At 45.4% G+C, this 27473-nt stretch overlaps 1 protein-coding gene across 9 annotated transcripts in view; it reads left to right on the forward strand.

Moving 5' to 3' along the window:
- ARHGEF9 (Cdc42 guanine nucleotide exchange factor 9) overlaps positions 1-27473 on the forward strand; it is a 193235-nt gene that overhangs the window by 37948 nt on the left and 127814 nt on the right. The window contains exon 1 of one of the 9 annotated variants that reach the window (XM_046940735.1): positions 2579-2647. The exons of the other annotated variants lie outside the window; for them this stretch is intronic. The gene's annotated coding sequence lies outside the window, so the exon portion shown is untranslated. Of the gene's footprint in view, positions 1-2578; positions 2648-27473 lie in introns of those variants that run through there. 9 annotated transcript variants of the gene reach the window in all.

A 27473-nucleotide genomic window follows, 5' to 3' on the forward strand; every position in this document is an offset into this window, starting at 1 on the left:
GCAACACAGGAGCAGGGCAAGGCTTTGGCTGAGTGTTAAGACCCCAAACGGGCAGTGCTTTACATCATGAAAATCAGCTGTGCAGGTCAGGAAGCTGTTCAGCCCCACCTGCACAGTGCTCTGCAGAGACAGAGTTGTTCTGGGGATGCACTGAAGTACTGCTTTCCCCAGTATTTGCAGAATGGCTATAAGAACTGCCCACCATCAGATCACTTTGTACACCCGCTTTAGTTCCTTGTGTTCCTTATTAGCACCATCATCTTCTCTTCTAAGGTACCTTACTTTGATTTCTAACACTCGACAAATACCAGATATTCCCCCAGAGAGGTCTGTGATTACAGCTCAGTTTTGACAGCTGAGAGCCGTCCAACTGACAATCTGAAACGCTGCTATTTTGAGCTCTGCTGTTGTTCTCAATGGCCAGCGGTAAGTTTGCATTTCCTGTGGATGGGACTTGGGATTGATGTGGGTTGTTACAAATCAGGTCTGCAGTAGATCGGGCCGTGCTGAAGATTGCATTGCGTAAAATGGTTGTCTGCCTTTGTGAGTTTGGGTTTTTTTTTTCCTGTTTTGATACTCTTTCAGACAAAACAGAGCAGAATTAAACCCCCCACATCCCAGACGGCCATTACTAAAGAATTTGGTTTGTTTTACCGAAGCATTTTACAAACCCTTCTGCAGAAAGATTTTCATTCCTACCATTTTCTTCCTTCTTTTTGGCCTCAGAATGAAGGCAAACTGAACTTTACAAGCACTTCTTGGGAGTCAGACGTTTCCCAGCTATTATTTTGCAAACTATTAGAGCGGCAGATCATGAGGTGGGAACCTAGTTATGCAAACAAAGTGGCCACGTCACTCCTGGCCAAAAATAGCTTCAGTACATGTGCAGTAAGGTGGAAACGAAGGCCCTTGGTGTACATAGAGCAAACAGTGACGGGAGGGAGGCGAGAGGGGAAGCTGCAGCTTTTTGTTTAGAGCCTCTCAGGAGACGTTTAGAGAAAGTGTGTTTTCCAGAGAGGAGCGGAGTATTACTGCTCACAGTTTCAGTGGGATGGCAGTAACTGCCTTTCTTACACAGAAAGAGAGCTCAGGTTTTGAGAGATGACACTTTGTTCCCAGAGGTGTTAATCATTCTTAATATCCACATAGAGCACGTAGAAATACTGGAGGAGAGTTCAAAATCATGCCTGTCTGCTTCTCGCTATTGGAGGCACTCACATCTCATAGTGGAGCCTTCCTTTGCTACTTAAGTCTGTTTCCATTTCAGCCTCGTCAGTGCAATTCCCCAAACAATTTTGAGACCACCCTACTAGCTATTAGCTGTGCGAACTCACTGTCTTTCAGTTTAACTGAGCATTTGCAGCAGGGATACGGTCTGGCATCCTTTTATATGCTGCATGGTACCTTTCACCAGGCTTAAAATCACCTTATTTCTTTATCCGGTAGTATCACTACACTGCTCTCCCTTTGCGCTGATGTGTTCTATTGCTGTATCTGGCTGTTAGGAAATCACATAGCGTTTCTTGCCAAATAAAGATACAGTTTTGAGTAAATAAAGGAGATAAAATAGTAACTCCAGTATGGAACAATCTCCTGCCTGTCAGTGCATAGATGTAGTTTCCATTGGATTGAAGTCTTTTTTTTTTTTTTTTTTTTAATGAAGACTTGCAATTTCTTATCTTGCAATACTTCTCTGGATGAGTGAAAAGGGGCCTATAAAGCTGAGCAAATGCTTGCCAGCTCCTGTAATGAGTGAGGCAACTCCCCAGCACTCTTTACTACCTATTCCTCACAGACTTCTTTTTGGTCTCAAATGGAAATTATTTCTGTAGTCATCCAGAATGGTGAGTGCTTACCAGAATATCTCATTTAATGTGATCAAATAGGAGCTCTGTATTTCTGTTCTGGTTCTTTCCAAAGCCGTGTATAAATGCTTTCTCCTGAAGATATTCCCAAATGGAGATTTTTATTGTTTGGGTTCCCCCACCTCCAATTTTGTCACATTTTATGCATGTGTCTCAGAAAGGAGGGCTCTGGTCACAAAACGAATCTTTCAGGTGTTAAGATAATTTGCCTCATCCAGACCTGAGTGTTCTTCAATCAGGATGCCTGTGTGTGTTGCCATTCAGGCTGTGCCAGGTGAATGTTGTGGTGCCCCGAAGTAGTACATCCCAGGTGAAAACTGGCACGAACACACAGAAGGGGGATGTTAGCGCTGATTTATTGGCTTGTCAATTAAACGAGAGCACTAGGATTCTCAGTGCGTGTCTGAGAGGTTAACTATAGCGGTGACAGCAAAATATCAGCTTCTTGAATGTAACTGCTCTATCCTATACATTTATGTTTAATTAAAATATTCATACATCCTGCACTCTTCAACATTAATTCGGAGATTTATTTGGAACCATTGCCAGGGGAATACATTGTTATGGCATCCTCTTTCCACATCTATTAGCAGGAAGAGGATAATTGAGGAAATCTCGCACAGATTTAATTGGGGACTGAGGGCAGGAGCGGGGAGGGGGAGAAACACAACACAAAAGTAGGTCAGAAGTTTGGCGGTGGATAACTCTTGCTTGACACTGAGCAATCGAGCGGAGCGGTGCTGTTGTAGGCAGCCACGGTCCTGCTGCAGATCTGGGGTTAAGTGAGTAATTGGTAGTGGTGTGAGAGGAGCTGCCTGCCATGTAGCTTACATAATGTGCTGCATGTAGGCTGGTGTGGGTCCGGGCTGCTTCTGTGGCTTGGAGCATGGTGCAGCTGCTCTGTGGGAGTTGCAAGGGCAGGCAGCGATCCCCTGCAGCTTTGCACAAAATGGGTAAGGAAACGGGGGTGTCCGTGAGCAGCACAGCCTGGATTTGAGGCAGGATTTGTGCAGTTTTAGGATCTGGTCAGGAAGGCAGACATCACGCTCCATTTTGCAGCTGCCTGTGGTGTGCAGGCATCCTGGCAAGGGTGAGAGCCCCAGGCTGCACGGGGAATGCGTGCTCCCTTCACACCCCGTCAACCCCTTCGCTTGTGCTATGAAGGCACAGCTCTTGTGTGAGGCAGCAATGCCTCTGCAGCCTCTCAGGTACATTCAGGGTCTTCCTGTTATTTCATTATTTGCTTTTTTTTGCTTGATGCAAATGCATGGCACTGTTCTGCAAATCTGCATTAGGAGCTCCTTTTGCTGATGCTTTTGCTGTCTGGTTGGATCTGCATGCCTTCTATGCTGAACTCTGGAGGTACAATGCAAATGCGTAAGCAGGCCGCATTCAAAAACCTTATCAAGCTGCAGTCATTTTGTCAGGGCTCTAAAAATGTGCAGAATTTCCTTGGGTCGCTGCTCTGTTTCCTGGACCCCGATCTGGTGGCTCATCTGTTGAGTTTTTAGACTCACAGATCAAGCTTGCAGTGTGAGCTTTGGGTCTGTACATTGGTTGGACTTTCTGTTCTGTGCCTGGAGAGTCCCCAGAGCAAACGATATAGCCGTGAGATAATTAGCAAATAATCATGGTCAACTGTGCTATTTTTGCATATCATCTCTCTGACTCAGTATGATGCTGGAAGACTCCTAGGTTTGTTGTCCTCCAGCGTTCCCTCCCTCCACAGCTCAGCATAGCAGCATGTGTGCAGCAATGGGAGACCATGTTGGTTCTTCAGGTGTAGGGCGCTGTGGGTATCAAATGTTTAATTTGTTTTTACACTGCTGGGATTGCAGTCCTTGGTGTGGTTTTGTTCCCTCTTGGGAACTGTTGTGATTCATGAGGAGTATGGCACTGTGGCATTGGGAAGGTGATGATGTGTGCAGCTGGGATTGCTGTGCTTGGAGATGAGCAGGAAGAGGCAGCCACAGGATGGGCTGCCTGGGAGGGGTGTATGAACACCTCGCGCCAGTGCAGATCCCGGTGTGCTTCTCTCATGGTCTCCCAGAACCTGAGCTGGGCAGAGCCTGCAGCTGGTACCTTTTGCAGCTCTAGCTGACCGCTGCAAGCATGATGGATTAGCTCCAAGCTGGGAGCAAAGCAGCTGGAGCAAGAGATGCCCGTGCTGTGTTTGTTGCTGAATATACCTTGTGGCCCTTGGCTGGGACCAGGCCTGTTCTGAGCTTGTGCAAACAGTAAGATGCAGTGTTTGCCCTGAAGAGTTCCCAATGCAAACACAGGCAGACACTTTTGAATAGACAAAGTGGGAGCAGAGAAGGGCTTTAATTACAGATTTTGCTGTTGAATATTTTTACCAGGTTTCCTGAACGTCTCTACCACCAGCACTGCCAACCCGAAGCTTCAACAAATACAACTCTGACTTAGAAACAAATGTAATTAAGAAATGTAAACACACAGAAAAGGGTGGAGGCTATTTGCCTCTGTTTTTTGAGCCTTGAGGGAGCCTCTTCTTGAGCTTCTTCATCTGGTTACCCTGAGCAGAAGCTTGTATTAGAAAAAAAGGAAAGCAATTCTCATGACAGCAGCAGGTCATGCACTGTTTCTCAGGCCATAATGCAGAGCAAACCCCTGCCTGCCACTCTGGGGCTTTTGCTGCTGTACTTTATTGCCAAGGTGTTTGGGTTGCGTTGTCACTGCCCTCTGTCGAAGAGTTGCCCTGTGGGTGCTGTTGCTGCGGTTAACTCGTGTATTTTCTCTGGGATGAATCTTTCTTTCCAGCTACCAGTTGTAAAGCCCACGGGGGTTGCAGATGCGTCGGCTTCTGCTGGAACAGAATGTACAAAAAATAGAGTCCTCAAGGACGTGACTTTGTGTACTACCGTGGCTGATGTCAGAGGATGGAAAGGTCTTGTTTTCTCCGGAAATCTTTATTCTTAATGCGCATTCGAGAAAGAGAAAGGCAAAAAAGTGTGTTCTGCTAAACCTAAGTTAAGAAGCCTGTTCAATTTTTAAACAGTTACATAAAACCATCAAAGTCTGACAGCAGAGAGATGCAAGTTTGTGCAAAAGAGAAAAGAGGAAAAAAAAGAAAGCTGAAATGGAGTGTTAAAGTTAATTCCCCCAGGCTTACACCTAAAAGAGCCTTAACTCATAGATGAACCCATTCCTGATCTTTTTTTCTTCTTTTTCTTCTTGTTTTTTCCTCCCTTTCCCCGACAAAGGTCTTTCTGCTGATGAACTCTTGGCTGAGTGTGGGTCGTCTTATTCCAGCACTCTGCTGCTTTTGCTAAGCGAGCTGTGGGTCCAAGTGAGCATTTCTGTGCTGCCTTTGGGGAGACAAATTTGTGGACATAATAGGAGTAGGGCTTGCCTGAAATACGGACAAGCGTGCTTCTGCTCCTCCACAACCAGCTCTGTGTGAGGATCCCTGTTAGCTACCACAGTGTTAACTGAGCAATTCCTCAGCACCCCCTGACCATCTTTCTCCAGATCCTTCGCCAATAGCAAGTCATCAATAGCAGTCATGAGCAGCACATCCTTGTTAGACAACAGATCTTCTGGAAGAGCTTGTGCTGCATGATCGCTCCTGTGGATAATGCATAGAAAAAAGCTGTTCCAGGTCTGTATGAGTAATGTTAATCTATTTATATCCACTACCTAGATACTGGAAATCCATTATATCTGGTTCTGTCTAGACATGATCAAGGACATACTCCCATTATTTTTTGATAGCATTAATATTCAATCAAGCCTTTGTCTTAAAACGTATTCTGAAAGCTGTAGTTATTGAGGAAATTCATGAGGAATAAAAAGAAGTTGTTCTCTGACAAAAAGAATGTCACATCCCAGAAGTACACATGGAAAGTAGCAGGCACATCTGCTGTCCTAGTGCTTTTCCTAGTGCACCACAGCAGCTCTGAGCTCTCATTCCTGTGTGGCTGAATAGGCAAATGAAACTGAGAAAGGCATGTGATGATGTCCTACAGGTGCTGGAGGACAGCTGTGGTGAAACTGGACTAACTGCTCTTGGCTTCCTGGCCTCTGCCTATGTTACAGTCCTTTTTCTTCGCTTCTCACTGTTGTATTCAATATCAAGAACCGAGCTTTGGTTAATCGTAGCTACTTGCTTTTATCACATCTACTGCAAAGAAGATATTTAAGATTAAAATTGCTACCACATCTGTCACGAACGCAGTAATTACTCCAATTAAGTCTTCAGGAAATCCTACTTTAAGGGCGCTTGATTGGTAGCTGGGAGCCCTGGTTTGCCACTCTTGGGAGTGTGGAGTGAAAGTGGGAGTTGGGATGTTTGTAGTGAATTTTGCTCACATGGGGAAGATTTTTTGTTGGGAATGGATGTATCTTTTTTCCACGCACAGCAAGGCTTTCTTCCATGAAAGGGATTCCTAAAGAAAATATTTGGAGGGAAAGAAAAGCGAGGAAAATTCTGGTTTACATTAGTCTGCCCTTTAAAAATGAGTGAAATTTGAGACTTTGAAGTGCTCTCGTGCACAGTATATACATTACACCATTTCCTTCCTGTGTCTGAAGAGTGCCTGAACCTCCCCTGAGCTCAGCGCAGGCTGCAGGTGTTCACTTTATGGTACCTGACTCGTGACATTCTGTGTCCCACAGTACTCTCTGGCCTGAGAGTCTAACAAAAAAAAATCTGTTTTCAACAGGTTCAGAGCACAAAAGTTTCTGTACTCTGTGTCTATCTGAAGAGCTACCCCTGTGTCCATGTGGCAGAGCCCCATTGGGACTGCTGGGTTTGGTAGGACTTTGCTACAGCTCTCAGTGCTGAGAAGTTCACTGTGTAAAGGTTTATTTTATTTTATTTTATTTGCTTTGTCAAAGGTGGGAGCATCTTCCTTTCGTTGTGTCTGTTAAAGAGCTGCCACATGGCATTGCCGAGGTTGTTGTGGTTCAGGGATAAGTGCTTGCTCTCATTTACAGTGCTGTGGGGTTTTTTGGGATGACAGGTGCTATATGAGTACAAGTAATTGTCATCAGAAGTACTGCAAAATATTTCTGCTTGCACAGCCTCAGGTAAAGGACTAATAATGCAGATAGGCCACAAGGGAGCTGGTTCTCACATAACCAAATCCAGTGCTGGTTGTGTTACAGATGAAACAGAAATATTTGGCCTTCTTGGTCATTACATAGTTGCTGCTTATTCCAAAATGATGTGGCAGAGAGGGAAAGAAACACTTGCAATTGCTCTGCCCAGCACTGGTGCACTAAGAGCTGAGGATGACTTCAGCTAGATGTTGTCTGACTGGAGAAAACAGGCAGACTGACCTGCTTTGGTGCATCCCTCCTGCCTGCACTCTGAATCTCCCAGGGACTGCAGAAGGCTTTTGCAAATGAGCAGCACAGGAGTTGTGATGAAACAGCCATCAAAGGTCAAACTGTGATAAGCCGGTGACATAATGTGCACACAGTGTCTTCTGGTGTCTGCCTGGTCCAGGATGCCACACCTTTCCCATGGGGTGCTGCAGCACCAATTTCCTCACCACTGAGGGTACTCAGAAGTGACCTTTCATTTTTAAGCTTGAGACATGTAAGCTGGACTTGGTAGGGACTTTAGAGAAGGGTGTGAGAAAGCCTTGCCTGTGTGCAAGCAGCCAGCAAGGTGATGCTTTTCAACTTAGCAGTTCTTCCCATTATCCCTCAACCTCAACTGCAGACAGCATTTTGTTTGCCCTTGTTGGTCTTGATGTTTCCATCCACCTTTCTTAGTCTGAACACAGTTTTATGTTGGGTCTGAGCAGCACTCCCGGAGTCTGACCCTTCTGCCTGATCCAAGCCTCCCAGTGCTAGGGCTGGACCCTGGTTTCTGGATGAAGCATTGCAGCTTGTCAGGTGAGCTATCTTTGCTTTGGATGTGAGAAACGTGGCACAGCTCCACTTTGCTCCTGAGGTTTCAAAGTAGCACGCCCAAAATAGGAACGCCACACAGGACGGTCTCTGTTAAGGACTGCTTCCAACAGGCAGCTCTCATCTGGGCTGTGTGTCTAAGGATTCAGTATGATTTAGTTATACTGGGAGATCGTTGCTGTGGGCTCAGTGCTCAGCCTTGTCGTGGTGCCATAGCAAGGGGCTCAGACACCTTGCATGCTGCTGGTGGGAGGTTTTTCCTGTTAAGGGGCAGGAATCGCTGTTTCTCTGGTTTTAGTTGGTCTATTTGTCTAATTAGACCAGACTAATTAGTCACTAGTTTGTGGAGCATCTAGAAAGAGTGGTTATCTCAGCTCCTCTGGGCTGTGTCTCCAGGTCCCAGGCCCTGGCTAGACCTGCTGTGGTTCTGCCACACACTCTTCTGCCTTTAAAATGCTCTCTGAATTCTGCCTCTGCACTGTTCTCTTCCTTTCCGTCTGTTTCCTCTTTTCCATTAAAAATGAAAAGGGGGAAGAAAAATCCTTTATCGCCTAAAGGGGTTCCCCGGTCTCTGGTAATTGTTGAAGTGTCAGCAGTTGCAGGAAAGGTCTAAATGAAATCCCTTGTCCTGCCTTCCTAGCGTGGCTCAGCTCATCTGTTTTGTCACCTGAACTCACCAGCATCCATCAGTCAGAGGATAGAGATTTGCATAATTAGTGTTTTTCAGGTACCTTCTGAAATGCAGAAGGGGAAGGTACTCGTATACATCTCTTATCTAATGAGGTGCTGACAAAGACGTATCCATGGAGACATCCATTATAAGGCACTGTTCTGAAACTGGTTCTTTCCAATGCCTGTTAAAATGCCAACGGGTTTTCTTAAGCATAATTTATACTATTTCTTTGCTACATTCCTAAATAAAAATAGTTGTGCCTGAATATGATGAAAACCATCAGTTTAAAAAAAAAAAAAACAAGTTTTGCAAGCTCTTGTTAAGGATAAGGTGGAAGAGTGGAGTGAAAGAAAGAAGGGTGCAGCGTGTTTTGTTGTGTTTTGCTTTTCCTTAAGGTATTCTGACTGTTTTGACACTGAGAACTACTACAGAAAGCTGGAGCCTGCCTGGCCAGAGGTGCTGAGCATCACCAACCTCTGGGACATCCCCAGCATCCAGAAACTCCCTTTGTCTGGGTGCCTTAGCTGTCATGGAATTTTTTCCCTGAGAAGGGGATGCCTAAATGTCAACAAGAGGCTTCCATGAGCTCTTCCCCAGGGCATGGCATGGTGCAGTGCAGCCGTGTGCTGGCTGCAGTCACTGATTCATGGGCTTTGCTGGCCTATGAGAAGTGACAGGCAGAGTTCAGGTGGAGAGGGAGTAATCTTCTTGTGTTTGTCCAGATGTCCCTATCAAACTTAGTTGGGCACTTCGTTCTGGGGCTTTTGGAGACAGGCGATCGTGTCAGTGTTGCAGTGCAGGGATTTTCTTTCAAAATGCCCTCTCTATCCTCCCCTCTCTGCTACTGCTCCAATCGCAGCACTTTTGCACTTTCACAGCCCACCTCTTCAAGTCCTGAAGAAGGTGGTCAGAGGAAATGAGGCCTTCCTAATGCGGGAACTGCTCTACATGTGCTCTGGTTTTCCTGATGCAAGCCTCGAGTTCTTACCTTCATCAGTCCCATAGCAATGTTATGTCAGAGACGTAACAATAGGCTTGGTCAGTGTTTTACGGTCCTGCAGTTCATGAGTGTCTTTCTCATGCTCTGACAACCTGCCCAGCATTTGTCCATAAATATTGTCTCTTGTTACAGCAATGTAACAAGAAAAAACAAAAGGTGACTCTAACTATACCCTTTTTCTTTGCCTTTCCTCTTTTCTTGCCATTGCATGGTGAAAACAGGAGTTCTACAGAATCCAGTATATCTGACTTGATTATTTACAGCTTGAATCTGTTGGGATTTATTTTTCAGTTCAGCTAATGGGTTATTTTTTGTTGGAGCTGTATAATGGATAGGAAAAACTACAAAATACCAGAAGCCAGGCTGAAGTAATGATTAAGGTATGCGCACACCCCTTCCTTGATCTATTCCCGTATCCACATGAATACCCTCAGCCCTGTGTTCATTAAAAAATAAATATCAATCTCTAAAGCAGGAGGATTCTCCCAAAGGGAAGTCTGTGCTATAGTTTAAACTGCTGACATTTACAATTTGCACTGTGTTGGTTAGTCATGTAAGTCATCTAATTAGAGAGCACGCTCTTGCGACGTGGTTTGAAGGCTTTGGCACAGGGTTAGGAGGCTGGAGATTTGCTGCGGGCTACGTGGGCAAGGCAGAGGCGATTCCATCACCCCTCTGCACCCTACCTTCTGTACTGCTGCTGCAGAATTCCCTGTGCCCTCTGATCTGCTGAGAGCAGTGGCTGGAAGTTTTCAGCAGAGGTATAAAGAAGGTGGGATTGATGGCTCATTGCAGAGCTGCAGCATCTTAGAATTTGCAAATTCTGTGCTGGCTTGCATAGAAGAAAGAGCCTCTTTTGCTTGCGTTTGAAGTGAAGTAAGGTCCTTCACTTAGATGTTCAGAATACCACTCGATAGCTGATCTGGGAATTTGTCTCATCTTAAAGAGAAATCGGAGCCTAAAACTTTGTCTTTCTCTGCCATCCAGGTGTTGTCTGTCTGGTGATCTTTGGGATTGCCGGGCAGCCCTCAGGCTGTGGAAAACTGCTGAGCCCAAACAACAGAGCAACAGGTGTCTGGGATGTGTTAGTTAAGGCAGTGGTTTCTGAGCTGTGCTCCATGTGCTGCTCTGAATGAGTCTCTAAAGAATAACCTGGCGAAGTGAGTCTAATAACTGACAGCTTAAATTCATCTCTGAGTGATCTATTACCCCTTGCTGTTCTCCCTAGAAATTTGTTAGTGCTCTACAAGCCAATTTGGCTGGATACCACCAGGTTAGGTGCTGTAAGTGACCTGACTGTTCAGGCGTGGCCGTTATGGAACACTCCATCAGCTCTAACGATCTGGACACAATTAAATGAGCAGCTGCACTCTTTTGGCAATGTTGAGCTTTGGGGAGAATTTCACCAGGAACAGGGAAGAGACAACTCCAGCACCTTCTCTGGGGGTGGTGAATAAAGTGCTTAGAGTGACTGCAAGGGGCTGTTCCGAATGAGAGGGCATGGGTATGGAATTAGTACCTGAACCAGTATTTTTTGTAATTGTGTCGAAGAAGAGGAAAGAAAGGGCCATGGCAGTTCAGGGAAAGCAAAAAAGATGTGAGCATCTCGAGGCATTTGAAAGGAACTGTCTTCTCTTTTCTGACAGTTGTCTTTTAGCACGTACTGGAAACATCAGTTTCTGTTATCTGACCTATCTGAATATTCAGGTTGCTGTGGGTAATGCAAACTGGAGGAGCAAAACAAAAATACGAAGACAACACCTTTGTGCCGGCAGCTCTCAGTCTGACATCAGCGTTTAGCTGACACTTTGTTTGGATACTGGGAAGGGTTGCAAGGGGAGGGAGGAGGGCTGGTGAAGCCTGGTTGGTGCTGAGCAGGAATTATGAAGGCTCAGAAGAACTGCAGTCTCCCGGATCTGTAAATACTGTGATACAAATCTCGATGGGGAGCTCCCTCTGTGCAAGAAAAAAGTCTTCCCCACTGTCACCTCTGTTCTGCTTGTTCCCTCTCCTGCCCCTGCAGATGCTGTGGCTGCGAGGTCTTTGATGTGCAGATACGGTGACGCAAGTTTTGTTCCCTGAGAGCTCAGATAGTTTTGAAATAGTGTGAATATTCAGGGCTCCAATTTGCGTGCAGCATTGCAAAGGCACAGGGAGGAGAGAGCAGCGGAGGGTGCTGGAGCAGGCAGGAGGAATCGGGTTTGTGTGTTTGAGGGAAAGCAGCGCAGTGTCACTGGAGGGATCCCTTTAGGTCAGTCCCTTGCTGCTCTTGCTGCCCCTCGGTTCTCTGGTTACAGTAGTTCTTTAGGGTCACGGAGAAGGGACATTTAGTGGTGGTTTCCCCATCCCAGCAGCACTGCCAGACTGAGCCAGTCCTCACCACCTACCCCCAAATTATAACATTGGTGGGACAAACTGCATCCTTGCTTTGAACAGAAATAAAAGGAGTGTATGTGCTTTGGGCTCTTTTTCAGTAAACTGGCCCTTGAGCTGGAGCTGTTGGGTTGCATTTGGCTTGGGTCTCTCAGTCCTTTGTCCCTCTGCCTCCAGTTTTGCTTGCGTTGGTGTGTGCTGGTTGCCAGTGCATGACACAAAGCAGCTGCTGGTTAGCAGTTGATGAATCTGTGACTTCTAGGTGATCTGTGACTGGAGATGGGCTTTTAAAGCCCTTAAAACCACAAGATCCACACTCATTTTGAGTGCTGGCAGACATCTGCTGAGAGCCCCTAGTGCCAGCAAAGGGCTTGAGCAACCACACTGAGGTCACAGTATTGAGGCAAAGAGTTACTGAGCATCTGTGGTTTTGCTTGAGGCCCAGTTATGTTTATTATTAGTCAGAGAAATGTGTCAGGGCTATGTGTAATACTACGATATCTTGCACTGGAAAGAGAACCCATTGTTTTCTTGCAGATTGGGTTGTAGAAGTGTAAGATATCAGATTTTTAAAAGATCCTGAACACTACCTCTTTTCTGACCTTGCTGCTCCCAAAGGACCGTCAGTGGCATGGGCTGTGCGAATGCTCCTTGCTCAGGTCTCATGGAGCAAACAGCTCATCTCTGAGGAACTCCAGTGGTACAGGCGAGGGATCTGCCTGCACTTCTCTGCCCTGCCCTCAGATAACATCTGTCTCTCATCAGCTAAGCAGTGTAGAATTGGGTTTTTAACATTTGTGGCTAATAGTAATTTATAACCTGTTTTCTCTGTCCTGGCAGCATGCTTTTGTTTCTGATTTGGAAATTATGCTAATAATATCTCAGGATCTCAGGTAATTTAAAGAATCTGTATGTGAGTATATGCCTGGTGGGAATATACAGTAGGTAGTTTCCCACATAAAGAAGGTTAAAGGCCTTTGTGAAAGCTGCAGATTTTCTTTGCCATCAAAACAGGCTTCTAATCCAAAAATAGCTGCAAGCTGGTAGCTTGGCTTCTCCCTGTTTATTAGCAGCAGATGCTGCTAATAGATGCAGAGGGTTGTCTGGAGGAGCAGCGTGCGCACAGGGCACCAGGGTACCTAGCTGGTTGCTGATCCAAAACAGCCTGTCATCAAAGGATCGGATTTACATGTTCCTTGCTGAATTTCTGTACCTCCTCCCATTGCAAGGCAAATAATGGGCTGTCACTGCCGTATTTGCTCTCTCAGCTGTCCAAATCAGTAAGGAAAAATTAAATCTCAAGAAGCCATTTTCTTCTGTAACAGCTATTAGCTTTTATATCTGTGGGGGCAGACGTTCCCGGTCTTCGTGTGGTGATTATGCAGAAATTGGGGCAGGAACCAGCTTTTGAGTTTTGGGACTCGTCTGGGAAAATCTGCGTGCTTCCTTTACAGAACTGTGCTGTTTGCAGAAATAAAGAGCGAAATCAAGCTGCTGTTCATGTGACAAATCTGCCCTTCCCCAAATGTCAAGGTCTGTCTGCCACAACCTCTCTGTTCTTCTTCCTAATGATGTCAGGGCTGCATCACATAGCTGAGAGTTCTGAGTAATCTAATGCCAAGGCACTGAAAGCTGCTTCTGTGACTGCTGGTATTTTCTTGTGAGGTGACATCCTCATTCTGCTCTGGGTTGTTGCCTTCCTCGGTTGCTTTTGGGTGAATGAGAAGCAGCTGAGGTCCCCTGAGGACCTTTGGAAATTTAGCCTATGCTATCCCTAAGTCCATCTCGCTTGCAGTGCTGCCAGCACTTTTGTTTTACTGCCTTTCTTTTGTGGTGTGTGAATGAATGCAGACCTTCCCCTTGTGGTACGCTGTGTGTGCATGTGTGTAAGGTAGGACAGAGTGTGTCCACCTTCAGGCTGGGTTACTGCTCTGCAGACAGGATGGAGCGTGCCCTGGCCCAAGATGTGCAGACATCTTGCCATCATTCACTGTGGAGGATTGCTTTTCGTCCCAGCAATGCTGGATTTGGTAGGTTGGGTCTTGGCTTGTGAAGCATTGGGAGGATGCAACTTGGTGGGGCTGGAGGGTGTTGCTGACCAGACCGTGCTCTGAGTGTGTTAGAGCCCAGGGCACACATGTCTGTGTCTGCATCTGGGGACTGTCAGAACCTTCCCCTGGGTGAAATGCAAGTGAGACTGTTGCGAAGGCTACAGGATATGGAGTGGTTCCCTGTCAGCTGTCCATAGCCCTGTCACTTGTTGGATGTTCCTTGCTTAATGATCTTCTAGCACCGCTAACCCCAACCAGAGCTCCTGTTTCTGCAAACAGCAATTCCTCACGCACCCTCATGTGGTTCCTGGAAAACTTCTTTGTGTCTGTGTGCTGTGATTGTTCTTTTTTCCATTTCCTCTAGCTCCCTATTTTTTTTTTTAGCACATAAAACAAAACAAAATACCCTGCTAAATTCCTGTAATTATAGTCATCCGAGCACGCACATTCACGATAGGCTTAATAAGGCGACAACATGTCAAGCCTTTGTTTCTGGGAGGGGGGGGGAAGTCTTTTGGTACTTCAGTACAGTTTGACTGTGTATAATTTGCAAGCCATTAAACCCAGGCGTGTTGGTGGCCCAAAAAGGCAGAATGCAGTCATGAAAAAGGAAGCAAATTATGCAGTTCCCCACTGCTATCCAACCCACAGAAAGCAAGACGTCCCGGAGGAACTTTGACTTGTGGCTTTTGATGCACTAACTTGGTTTTAGGAGGGCTTCAGCAAGGCAGAAATGAACCCATTTTTTCACTTCCATTTGTTGCAGGGTGGGGTCTTTGTCACTTGGTTATAAGGTGACCAAAGTGTGTACAATTAACCATCAGGTAACTTAGCATCTAAAAAAAAATGGGACTTATTCAGAAGCAAGTATTTTATTTGAAAGAGAATGGGAATATCAGTGCTCAAAAAGGGTAGAATTAATTTGGTCTCAGGGAAGCCATGCTTGGGAATGAGGAAAGGGGGTTGGTAGGAGCACAAACACGTGGGGAACACACCCTGCTTGTACGGAGCTGATGCTGGGGCTCAGGGTCCCCCTCCAGCTCTATGTGAGCTGCTGCAATTCAGGCCAGAGCCACCTTTGTCTCTTTGGGTACTGTCCTTCCATCAGCAAGTTGTGTGTTTAGTTCTCTAAGACACCGCAGGCTTTTACAGGGATGGATTTTGTGGGAGTGCAAAGTGTATCATGTTACTGTTCACCGTGGGCATGCAGTGATGTATGGTCTTTAATAAAGCAGATGGGAAGAACTGCTTGAGCTGCCCAGGGGTTCTTCCTTCATTATTGACTTATTGAGTATATTGCAGAAGGCCCTGGCCTAGCAGTGTGGCCACCTGGAGCTGATGGGCATTTAATCCCACCCCTCTCAGATGGCTGGATGTCAGCAGTGACACAAGGGTTTCATCCACATCTTCTATCAGGCGACAAGAAAAGGCAGAGGCTATTGAGGATAGCGGCAGACGGGCTGGAGCAATAAAACCTCTTCTGTGGCTGCTGCCGACAGTCTATTTTATCACCTTTGTTCTCTTTTTAGCCACCTAACTATTCCTGGAAGAGCTAATATTAGCTCCCCCCTGTCTGTTTCTTAGAAGCTGGAAAAACAAAAATCCAATTGAATGTCCCCGTTTCCAGGTGAGGTGATGGCTGGGTCTGTACAGTTGACTCTGAAATCCCCAGTGTGTGTGCTCCTATCACCAGCCCTTGGTGCAGGGAGGCATGGGAATAGGTAGGTGGTTATGGAAGTGACGGCATGAGAGGGTTTACACATGCAAAGCAATGTATTTAAACTTAGCAACAGTCTGTTTGGAGTCATTTTCCATGCTTTACCTGAGCATGATACAGACTGTCATGGAGCATGATTTTCTCTGCCAAAAGGCAGGTCCTGAAATGGTTTCAACAGATGCTTGATTTTAAAAAACGGAATTTCAGCAGAATATTTGTTCAAGGTTAACAGTGTGTCTTGTACTAATGCTTTGTCTCTGTGTTGTGTTCAGGATGCTCAAGGCTAGATGAGAGATGGGCATGAGTGTACAAATGCATTGCAGAGGTTTGTGTTTACTCCCTGAGCAACATGCGCAGCAATGCAGCCCTGATGGCTGCACAGTCCTTCGAAGTGCTGCTGAAGCTCTGCCAGGGACCTGGCAGACAGCGTGCTTCTTCATTTAGCAGCACCAGGTTTGGGGAGGGCAGGGAAGAAGAGAAAAAAGACAACAGATAACCCACACAACCCTTTATCTGGTAATTTCACCAGTGAGACAACATAGGTCAAGGTAAACTCCCACAGCTGTGACATGATGCAGGTGGAGATAGTTAGAGACCTTCTACTCTATCTAGATTGTCACAAGTCCATTGGGCCAGATGGGATCCACCTGACAGAGCTGGTGGAGGTGATTGCCAAGCTCCTTTCCATCATCTATCAGCATTCCTGGTCAACCAGGCAGGTCCCAGAGGACTGGAGGCTTGCCAGCATGACTCTCATCTACAAGAAGGGTCATAAGGAGGATCTGGAGAACTGCAGACCTGATGTCAGTGCCAGGGAAGGTTATGGAACAGATTATTTTGAGGGAGATCACACAGCATGTGTGGAACAACCAGGGGATTAGACCCAGCCAGCATGGGTTCGTGAAAGGCAGGTCCTGTGTGACAGACCTCATCCCTTTCTGTGACCGGGTGACCAGCCTGGTAGATGATGGAAAGGCAGGTGATGTAGTCTGCTTAGACTTGGACAAAGCCTTTGACACTGCCTTACACAGTATTCTGCAGAAGCTGGCAGCCTCTGGCTTGAATACGTACACTCTTCACTGGGTAAAAAGCTGACTGGAGGGACAGGTCCAGAGAGTGGTGGTGAATAGAATTAAATCCAGCTGGTGATCAATCACAAGGAGTGTTCCACAGGAATTGGTATTGGGGCCCAGATATTTTTATTGATGCCCTGGGTGAGGAGATTGAGTGGACCCTCACTCAGTTTGCAGATGATAGCAATTTGGGAGGAAGTGTCAATCTGCCTGGGGGGTAGGAAGGCTCTACAGAGGGATCTGGATAGGCTGAATCGCTGGGCTGAGGCCAATGGGGTGAAGTTCAACAAGACCAAGTGTCAGGTCATGAACTTTGGCCACAACAACCTCAGGCAATACTACAGACTTGGGGCAATGGCTGGAGGACTGTGCAGAGGAAAAGGAGCTGGAGATGTTGACTGATGCTCAGCTGAACATGAGCTACCAATGTGCCCAGGTGGCCAAGAAGGCCAATGGCACCCTTGGCATCCTGGCTTATGTCAGAAATAGTACAGACAACAGGAGCAAGGAGGTGATCATCACCCTGTACTCAGCTCAGGTGCGGGAAGTGCTGTGAGTGCTGTGTTCAGTTTGGGGCCCCTCATTACAAGAAAGACATAAAGGCTGTGGAGCATGTTCAGAGAAGAGCAACAGTGCTAGTGAGGGGACTGGAGAGCATATTTTATGAGGAGTGGTTGAGGGATCAGAGAGAAGCATCAGGGAGGGGATGGAGATAGGCAAGGTGTGTTCCCTCACCCAGGCTGGGCATAAGGTCAGTAAGGAGAGGATATTTTGGGCTGTTACTTCTTGGCTGACAGCAGTGATTGAGTATTTCAATAACTGCCACCATTTTGTGGAGATATGTCAACCCCAAAGGGTCTGTGACAGCCAGGTCACATCCATCTGCCCTCCAACGGTGTCCAATGCTGCTGCCTTGGGACACCTGGAAGGAAGCACTTGTAGCACATGCTTCTCATGAAAGAAATGCGAGTGGCAGTCAAGACCAGAGTTTTTCATTAACAAGCCTTTTCTAAGGGGCTTGCTGATGGCAACCATCTTGAAAACCTGTGGTGTAGCATCACTTGGAGAGAAGCTGGTGTTGGAGTGGCTGAGGCACTGCAGATGCTGCTAAGATGCCGTTAAATCAGCTACATAATTGAAACCAATAATACATTAAAAAAAAAAAAAGACAAATTCAGTGTTTAAAAATTAAACATTTTGATGAAATATTAAACGCTAATTATTGTATTGCACTTGTTGTGCTGGTATCAGTTCTCTTGATGTTAGCAATATATCAGTAATTGAAGTGTATTGTCAGCATTAGTGTTACATTAACTACACAGGCCCCAAACCCCAAATGCTCAAAAGTGTGTGTTTGATTTTAGGTGCTGAGTACTTTGAAGTTTGCTTTAGTGGATTGGCCATGATGCTGTGTATACCAACACCAGCCAGCTAAATGCCACACAACTTTTGGCTGTGTGGGAGAGGTCTGTGCTCTTGTTCCAGGGGTCTGCCAGTGTAATTTAAATAGCAGACAAAGGGAGATCAGCCTAACCAATACATGAGAGACTAAGTGAAAAGCAAAATGAGGGCATGCAAGTGGATATGGAAAGCATTTTGTTATTTTCATGTTTTGTGTGTCAGTTTAACTTCTGGTCAATTCAGTTGAATTCATTATTTGATTAAAAGAAAAAAAAAAAAGCCAAACACTGAGCAGTGAGCAGCAGAGGAAAATGCCTGCAGGTGTTCCTTCATTTACCTGCTTCTATTTTTTGTGCAAGAATATGTTGGTGCCTTGATTTTTCAGAAGATGGCTACTAGCATTATGCATGGAGGAAACGTGCATACGCTACCCCCCAGGGGCCTGATGCAGTAAACTCTTCATCCTTTGCTTCTTCACCCTGAACAGTGTGGTGTCCTATGCGTGTGTAACCACTGAAGGAGTGGGGGAATCTGCAAACTTTAGAGAACCACTCTGCCTCCTGTTGCGTGCTGTGGGAGATTTGCTGATGTTTGTTGGTTGGAGACCTCTTCCTCAGGCATACATATTTTACTCAGAGAGCTGCTGTTTGCTGCCACTGCTCTGGGTGCTCAGGGTTCACCCCTCAGCAGTGCAGGTATTTAGAAACCACTGACAACGTCTGGAAGAAATGATTTGAGGAAGAGAAAGATGTGATACCTCTTAGAGCCCCTTTGGTTTGATGTTAACGTGGTGGTTTTACAATGTGGGATTCTCCTTCAGGGGATGTCTGACACACATAGAAAAATGCCAGATAGCCTTTCTTGTCCTCCTTGTGCTCCCCTGATAACTAAATCATGGGCTGCTGTTGCTTCAAAATTTCATAGGTGTTCATCATATTGACATGGCACTTCAGGCTGAGCTTGGCCTACATTTGGCTTTCTGGAATAGAAGGATATTGTGTTTGCTATTAAATGAAATTACTTCTATAAAGAGTGGAAGGTGATTTTAAAGGCATTTCAAAAATGCCATCCTGGGATGCTTCCTGTGTTACACCAGGTGTGAAGGGACTCCTCTCATTAATGTTAATGCTTAATGTTTTTCAGTTACTGTTTGAACTGGAGAGATTTTAGCATTTGGGGGCATGTGTCCTGTTATTTCACCATCTCAGAGGCATTCAGGCAGCTTTATTTGTTCTTCTTTTCCTCCCACAGTGTCAGTCCATAAAAATGTTCTGGTGTGTGGTTCCAAATGAGGTTTCCAATGCAGGTGGGATGCACATGAATGCACATCTGGGAATAAGAACGAGAGCCTTGCTGAAGGAGTATATGTTGGCTTGTTAGAATGTGCCTTGCTAAAGGGAACAGCGTCTCTTCTTTCTGAAGGAGCAGCTCGAGAAGACAGATGAGAGTGGGAGAAGCACTGAAAGCCCAGGGATGATTTGGGATTCCCAAAGCTTGGCTCAGTCTGGAAGTGATGTGGTGGGATGCACTTTCACTCTGAAAGTGCTTCTGTAAAGAATGAAGCTTGACACTGAGTGTTCAGGCTTTGAAAGGATACGTAGAGAGAGCAAGGGGTCTGGGTGAGGAGTTGGAGCCTGGTATTTCCAATGTGCCCTCTAAAGTAAAGCAAAACAGCAGCTTCCAGCTTGGCGTAGCATGATTGCTGCAGCTTGGGCAGAGTGGGAATGGGTTTGTTGATCATACTCTGCTAAAGAAAAATATGTTTCTGAAAGAGTAAAGAAATAGCAATTTATTTCTGGGAAAGTGCAGTGAGGGTGTTGGGGGCAGGACAGATGGCCCAGGGGGCTCACGCTGAGAAACAGGTTTGTTCTTCGTTGCTGTCTGCCCTGCCCAGCTTGCTGGTAAGGGGAAAACCTTTCCCAGCAAGACACTGCATCTTTTTGGCAACTCTTCCTTGGTGGGGAGTGTTTGTGTCCTCTGTCTGAGTGCCCAGGTATGGACATCTGTGAGCAGATGTTACTAAAAGAGCTGCGGGGGCTCAGACGTTCCCATCTTCATGGCCAAGAACACTGTACTCATGTCACTGAGGAGCTGGGTGAGCTCCTACCTTGGGGCAGAAGTTGATCTGACTCTATGATGATTTCAAGGGGGTGGCGAACAGACTGATGCCTTCCTTTTAGGGAGGTGGTCTCTCCTCCCTAATGTATTAGGGAGTCACACTTAATGAGTGGTACAGTGAGGCTTTTGTTGCCTGTTTTGGAGTCCTACGGGTCATTAACCGAGTGTCTATACCCAACTCTGACTTCACCTTTTGAAAGCAGAAAAAATTAGCAGTCCCAATAGAAGACCTTTCAGGGAGAAGCAATGTAACGTACTGGAAGACTTTGTATGCAACATAATCAATGTAGTGGGCTGTACAAACATATTAGCAATGGCTTTGCAGCAAGCTTTGTGTACGTTGACTTTTTAGGGTTCAGTAGTCTTCCTAAGCTTGAGACAACACTAAGCTCCTTGAGGGAACAAGTGAAACAAGTGGACAAGATGTAAGTATTTCCTCAAGGATGAATTGTTCTGTTGTTCCCACCAGCATGCTCACACAGCTTGTCCTGTTGTTGTGTTCTGGAGAGATTTGAAGGTATTGCCAAAACCTGTATGCTTTCCAGGCAAAGCTCACACAGGGAGCTGCCTCTTGGTGAGGAAAACTGCAGGGCTGGTAAAATTTGCTGCACTTTGTTGTTCTCAGTCTCATGTGCTGACATCCTCCTGATGGGGGCAAGGTTTTAAATTAAGATGATGTAGCAAGTGGTCCAATAGGACGTTTTCATGTTTGTGTTCTACTCCTAATTCATCATTGCAACACATCTGTGATGGGCCAACGTACTCCCAGGCCTGTGCTGAATGGTTAAGGGCTGCCTGAATATTTTCCACTGAAATTGTGGTTTTTGGTCAGAAAACTAAATTTACAACCAATGTTTGTATTTCGTTGTCTATCTGCAGGTCTTTTCCTCCTTTCTAAGGAGGTAGGCTCCAATAAGAAATCAGAAAGTTTGAATACTCTGAACTGTAATCCTTGTCGACTCAGAGCTTTCAGGTTTTAGCTGAAACTGAAGTTTCTTCAGAAGGCTTGTTTAAAAAAAAAAAAAAAAAAGAATAAATCAGAACCCCTGCACTACAAAGCCCGTTTTAATATCTGTGAGCATTTTGTGCAGAAGCCACAATTTTCTGATCTGCTCCATGATGGCTATGGTACACTGTGCACCTAAGTGTTCTTTGCTTTGGAGCTTAATCTATTGTACGGTGTTTCTGTGGGCTGCCAAATAATGGCTGCCTCCAACAACAAGCTCTGTTCCAGTGAAAGAGAAAGCAAATCTGGTATATAATTCTTGCAAAAGAGTGTAAAATGATTTGAGGTCTTAGAAGATATGGCATTAAGAGTGTTACAATAAGAGTGAACATTTAAGAGCCACTAGAGCTCACTTGATCTGTATAATGTAGGCTTGAAGTCAATGGGAGCTGGGAGCGCTTGGTGTGTTACTGAAGTTGGCCCCATCCAGGATGGGGACCAGAACTGTTATTAGGTGTTAAAAATAGCATTGAAATACCAGAAACTTAGAGAAGAAAAAGAAAACACAAGAACTCTGGGAGAAAAAAACCAAGAAGACTGTAATAATCCATTTTTCCTTTTCATGTAGTTTCCATATCCACCAGGGCCAAAATGGTACTGGGAGGTTTATGCAGCATCAGAAAAAAGAGCCTGAGTATCAAGTGAAAAATGAAAGAATGCCAGCTATCAATGGAAGCAGAAAAACGGAGCAGATATACTGCAGTGCCTGAATGTGTCACATCCAGGCTCGCTATTCTGAGTGTGATACATATGGGGCAAGAAGTGCTTATTCCTGTTTTTGTTCTTGTGGAATTCATTTTTGAAAGAGGTTTCCCGTTGTTTATAACCTTAAGGTTGGGGGGGGGGAAATCTAGATTTCTACTGGGGACTTTGGTAAAAAGATAAGACTTCTGATGGATGATCAGTGCTGAGTCCCTCCTGGAAATGGGGCTTTCCTGTTGACAAAATTCCCAGCAGAACACTTCTGTGGTTTCCATCCAGAACTGAAGGTTTCAACATAAAATAATTAACAAGGAGATTCTCTAATGAGCAGCAGCTTGGGGAACCCTCGCTAAAAAGCAGTTTTTATTTGTTTTCACGTGAAGTTGTACCAGCTTGAAGAACTCTGGAAATAGTTTGGAAGAAATGAAACCATATAAATTTGGGTATTGGTTAAAGTTGCTGGTATACTCTGAACATGGCCAAAGAACTGTCTACTTTATTTTGCATTGGGAAGGCTTAACTCTCTCTCTCCTCTTTGGATTTAAATATATGTATCCTTGTGGAAAATAACTTCTTTTTGTCTAGCTTGAAGTCACGTCACTTGGTCATGGGGAATGGGTAACAGATTTTATGTCGGCGTTCTGCCTTTGCTGGTCCTTATGAGAACAAACGTGTTGTTGTTGTGAAGGGAGCAGAGAGAAATAAAAATCAGAGTCATTCCATGTACTTAGTCCGAGAAAAGATCAAACATCTCTCTCATCCCTTAGCTAACAGTACCTCCAGCAACACAGGCTTTTGGAGAATGCCTTTCCTGGGGCTGCAGCATGCACGTGAGCTGTGTTTAAGCCACGTGTGTGATGGGCATTTCTGCACATCAGCTTCTCACTGGTGCACCTCCACTTCCCAGCTGGTGAGTTTGAGCCGTCTCTGTCCCAGCCAACTTTTAAATACAGTTAGTCCCAAAGAAGATAGGAAAATCTTGCAAAACCTATTCGCCTGCTCTGACTTGGTGTGTAGTATTGCTCCTCTGGCTGATGTTTGTGACGTACCACCATTGTAACCAAGGTTACCCAGCTGCCCTGAAAAGCAGGAAATGAGCTACTGTGTAGCACGGGCATGGCGCTTAGGAAAAAGAAATCAGCTGAGCAGTTATGTGGTCCCTAACATGAGAATCATCTGCGGCCGTTTGCCAGTGTTAAGCATCTCTCAGGCACGCTGTTACTTTCTTCACTTGTTTTGCCGTGTTCTGGTCTGCAGTTGGCGTATTCCGCCCAAGCTGTGGCTACATTTCAGAGCTGAAGGAAATTCTGTATGTTTTTTTGTGTCCTTGCAACGAAAAGGCTGAGATACGAATGTTAGGAAGTCATTTGGAGGTGCAGAGGGAGGCCCTCCCCATTTATCCTGTTTGTGAATGACAGGGGATCCACATGCGTGCTTTGCAGGAGGCTTAATCAAAATGCAGGGGGCAAAGCTGGCATCCAAGCATTGCCATCCACTGACGATATCTGCATTAAGTATTTATGTACCCAAAATTGCGCATGGGTCATGCTTGCCCAGATGCTGAGTGGGATAATGGCAGGGCTCTGAGTTTATTAATAGAACACAGCAGCCAACATATGGCTACGCAGAGGAAGCAGAGTGAAACATAAGGCACACATTTCTTTTCAAGAATGTGCATTTCATACCTTTTCACTCTCCTCGGGAATATTTTTGGGATGCCTCTGCACTAAGCGTGCATTCTCCTAAAGGTTATTTTTGTTTCCACAACATGGCCTGATTAAGAAAATATATTTTATAAACAATCCTGTATATTTCAAATCCACCTCTTTCAAAAAAGGAAAAAAAGAAAACAACAGATCTAAAGCAAATAAACAACAAAAGCCCACCAAGATCCAAGTGGTAAATCACGAAGGGACTGTTTGGCTCAGCATGCTTAAGAGAACTATCATAGGTTCTGTCTGGCAGAGAGTTTAAGCAAGCAAGGGACATGGTGCCCAGCATTTATTTTAGCACTGCACCTTTAGATTCTATCTCGTTTTTCATGGCTGAGATTTTGAAGAGTCTCAGTGATTGTCCTTTGCTGCTTGAGTCAATGCATCTGCTGGATGTGTTTCCAGGAGTGTTAGATTTGGGGAGAAATTGGAAAAGATCATCTTGTAATCTTACTTGGCTCATGCAAGTAATCTTATATACTTCTTTCTTGAGGGACCTGTATACGTATCTTTATTTTGTGAAAATCTAGGGTTAATACACAGAAATTTGCTATTCTTGTAGATGGAATATATGACAATTTTCAGTGGCTGCCTGTCTACCTTATTTCTTGTGCCATGTTCTAAACACTGCTAACATCCCTGGTTCACAAGAACGACGCTCTCGGAGGTGTTAGGACACTCATCCCGCCTGACAACATTCCTTTCTAAGAACCTGTGAAGATTAGTTTATAGTGCAGATTTTTCCCATGTTGAAGTTTATAAGGATAAAAAGCCCCGTGTATAAGATATTTATGGAGCTTTAGTGACAAAAATTGCAAAGCGTGTTAAGTATAAATAGCAAACTGCCGCCTTTAGGGACTGATACAGACTGCTCTTGAGATAGCTATGTAGGAAGGTACATAGTAAAACGTTGGTATATTTAGCACTCCAGAAGGCAGTAGATGGTGTTCTGATTTCACATCACATGTGCTCCTAAAGTCTTTACCTCTGTGCGATCCCGTGTGCTCAGCAGTGATGCCATGGAGCATTTGGGGCCCTGCTGTAAGCCTTGCTGCCGGTGTGAGCACCAAGTGGCAAAGGACAGGTTCAGAAAGGGATGGACCTGACTGTTGAATCAGGAGTAACTGAGGTGGAAGTGCAGGAAAAGCACAGAGTGGTTGAATGGCATTTTGGCTTAACAATGTTTTTAACATCTGCCTGCCTCATTGGTTGTTACAGGCATCTGCTAGGGTGTATGTAATCCACTTTGCCTCCAGTTCTTTAATATAACAACATGTAGATGGTTGTGGTCATACAACGAGACTCATCTCACAAAAGCCCCTGCTGGGAGTGTCACCGTACATCTCTTAGCAAGAGCGGGAGAGAAGTGACTGAGGCTAGAGAGGTTGGGGGGACCACTGTTAACCTTTCCCAGGGCAGTTCAAAACAAGATTTCCTTCTGAATATTTTCTCCTGACTGTGCAAATCTGTACAGAGCTCGAGACATTCCCACTGCAAACGCACCCTGCTTTCCCAGGGATGTTGAAAAGGCTCAGATGTGCTTCTGATTGGCATGCAGGGCTGGAAAAACTGCAAAGAATATTTGCAAGTGTTATCTTTGAATCAAAACCACCAACTCTTTTGGACAGCATCCCTCACCTCTTTCTTCCCTTTTTTTTTCCCAGCCTTTTATAAGAACATTTTTGCTGTTGTTGTCAAGAATATTCATCCAGTATTCATACCCACACTTGTATATTTGGTGCTGATATAACAGTGTCTGTTATTGTGTGACTTCTTTTAGCTGAAATAAATGGAATGATAGAATTTTATTATAGCTGGAGGAATGGAGCTGTCTTCAACCAGTATTGCAATGCTGTCTTCCAAGAATTCTTTCCTCTTGAACAATGCTACATTCATTTAGAATTGAGGTTGTACCTCACTAGTTATCCTTATAGGATGGGTAAAAGACTTCTGTGAAAACAAATCCCAGCACTCACAAATAGCAAAGCTCCGTACCCAAATCTCGGGACCAAAAGTGTGGGATGAAGCACAGTATTTTGTGTTCTTTGAAACTGTTGAGTAAGACTAAGGTGAAAGCATTCAGAAGCAGTTTATGAAAGAGCTTTATGTGTTTATTGCATTATATCATTTCAAGTTGGTTTGCTTCACTACTGCTCTTCGTGCTGTCAGAGCATCTCAGGGTGGCTTGTTTCTGCCTCGTGCTTTCCTGCAAGCATAGTGACATTGTTAGGTGTGAGTAGACCTGGCAGACCAACTGGTTGATGTGGTGAGAATAAGCACAGAGCAGCTCTTACACGGTCTTGGCTGTGGTGCATTAACAAGTACTAGTCTCAAAGTGGGATGCTGTGGAGAAGAAAAACAAACACAGGCAGGCAATGCATATAGGTAAGTGACTTTAGCACAATAACCCGTAGGTGTCTGGTGAAGGTGAACTGAAATCTCAGTACCAGTTCCATGCATCCTGTTCTGCATAGTGCTGATGGGGAATGACTGCTGCAGAGGATGGAATGCCTTGACTCGGTGTCAGGCTTTGTGCCTGCTGGGATGATGCCTTTCTCCCTGGGGCTCAGCGGACAGGCATGATGGGACAACTCCATTTTTTTCCTGGGATCGCAAGGTCATTTTCCATCCTCTTTATTTCCAAGCCTCCAGCCACTAGAGGGAGAGAATGTTACATATTTATGGGGATGTACATTTAATAAAGGAATTGGTTTTCTACGGAAAGGGTTTCCAGGCAGTATTGTCGCTGGTTTTCACCCCTTTATTTATTTGACCACAGTCTTATAACTGCTCCCGAGATTTGACCTCTGTAGACTTCTGTTAGTATGTGACCTAGAATTGTAAATGCTCTGGAAGATGTTAGATGATCCTTGTCCATGTTTTACACCCTGTATTTGCTGTTGAGCATCCCTGCTGTGAAATAACTTCCATGGGGAAACCTTTGGCTCCTCCTGGATGTGCCTGTCTCCTCGCGTTACTGCACACCCCGCTGCACTGATACTGCATAATGTACAGCGTGGCAGTGCAGAAATGAAAGACATGGGAACAGCGGGAGAGCAATACCCCTTCCTACTGCTTTCTCCCTGGCAAGCCAGAGATCCTCTGAGCCTCTGGCCTGTTTCCTCTGCAATAATAAAAACAAGCCCGGGAGGGATCTCATCTCATTTAGAATTAAACCAGCGCGTTAGTAATTGTTGTAGGCAGATGAGTTTTAACAATTTCAAAGGATGCCAGCAAGGAGGTTTAGGGAGGGGAACAGAGACGGAAGCTTTAAGAAAGGCAGTGCCGGAAAGTGAAATTTGAATACTTTCAAAAATGAAACAAGATTAAAATGCTCCTTTGTGGGTTGAGCTTGCTGGGGAAGACCTGTGGATAGCTGCACCACTGAAAGGCTGATGAGGAGCCTTGGAAAGTAGCCTGAGATGAAAGCAGTGTGCTCAGTGAGTTCGAAGAGCTGCAGCCTTCGGTCTGCAGTACCATCCAGCAGGTGAATTTACATCCCTCTGCAGATGGCAGGTGGGGAGGGGGATCTCTCTGCCTCCCTTTTATTTAACTCCTGTGAGTGATGCAAGACAATGCTCTCTCAGAAGGGGAGTTTCGTGGTGCTGTAGCAACGTGAAGTACTGAAGGAGAGCACCTGTCTATGTCATTTTTCAGACTCTGAAAGTCAATAGTTAATAAACTGAGCAAGGCTTCCTTATGCTGATTGGAGCTGCAGATGATGCTCTAGCACAAGAAGTTCTATTGGTGATGCTGGGGCTGGTCCCAGCTGCTCCTTTTGCTGTGTGTTTTCTTTGCCCAGCTGCTCCCTGGCTGACGCAGCTGATGGCAGGCACGAGACAACGGAGAGAGAAATGTGTGGGAAGGCACTGGAAACTTTGAGATTGACCTGACCTAGG

This window comes from Gallus gallus, chromosome 4 (genome assembly GCF_016699485.2).
Source record: "Gallus gallus isolate bGalGal1 chromosome 4, bGalGal1.mat.broiler.GRCg7b, whole genome shotgun sequence".
Taxonomy (NCBI): Eukaryota; Metazoa; Chordata; class Aves; order Galliformes; family Phasianidae; genus Gallus; species Gallus gallus.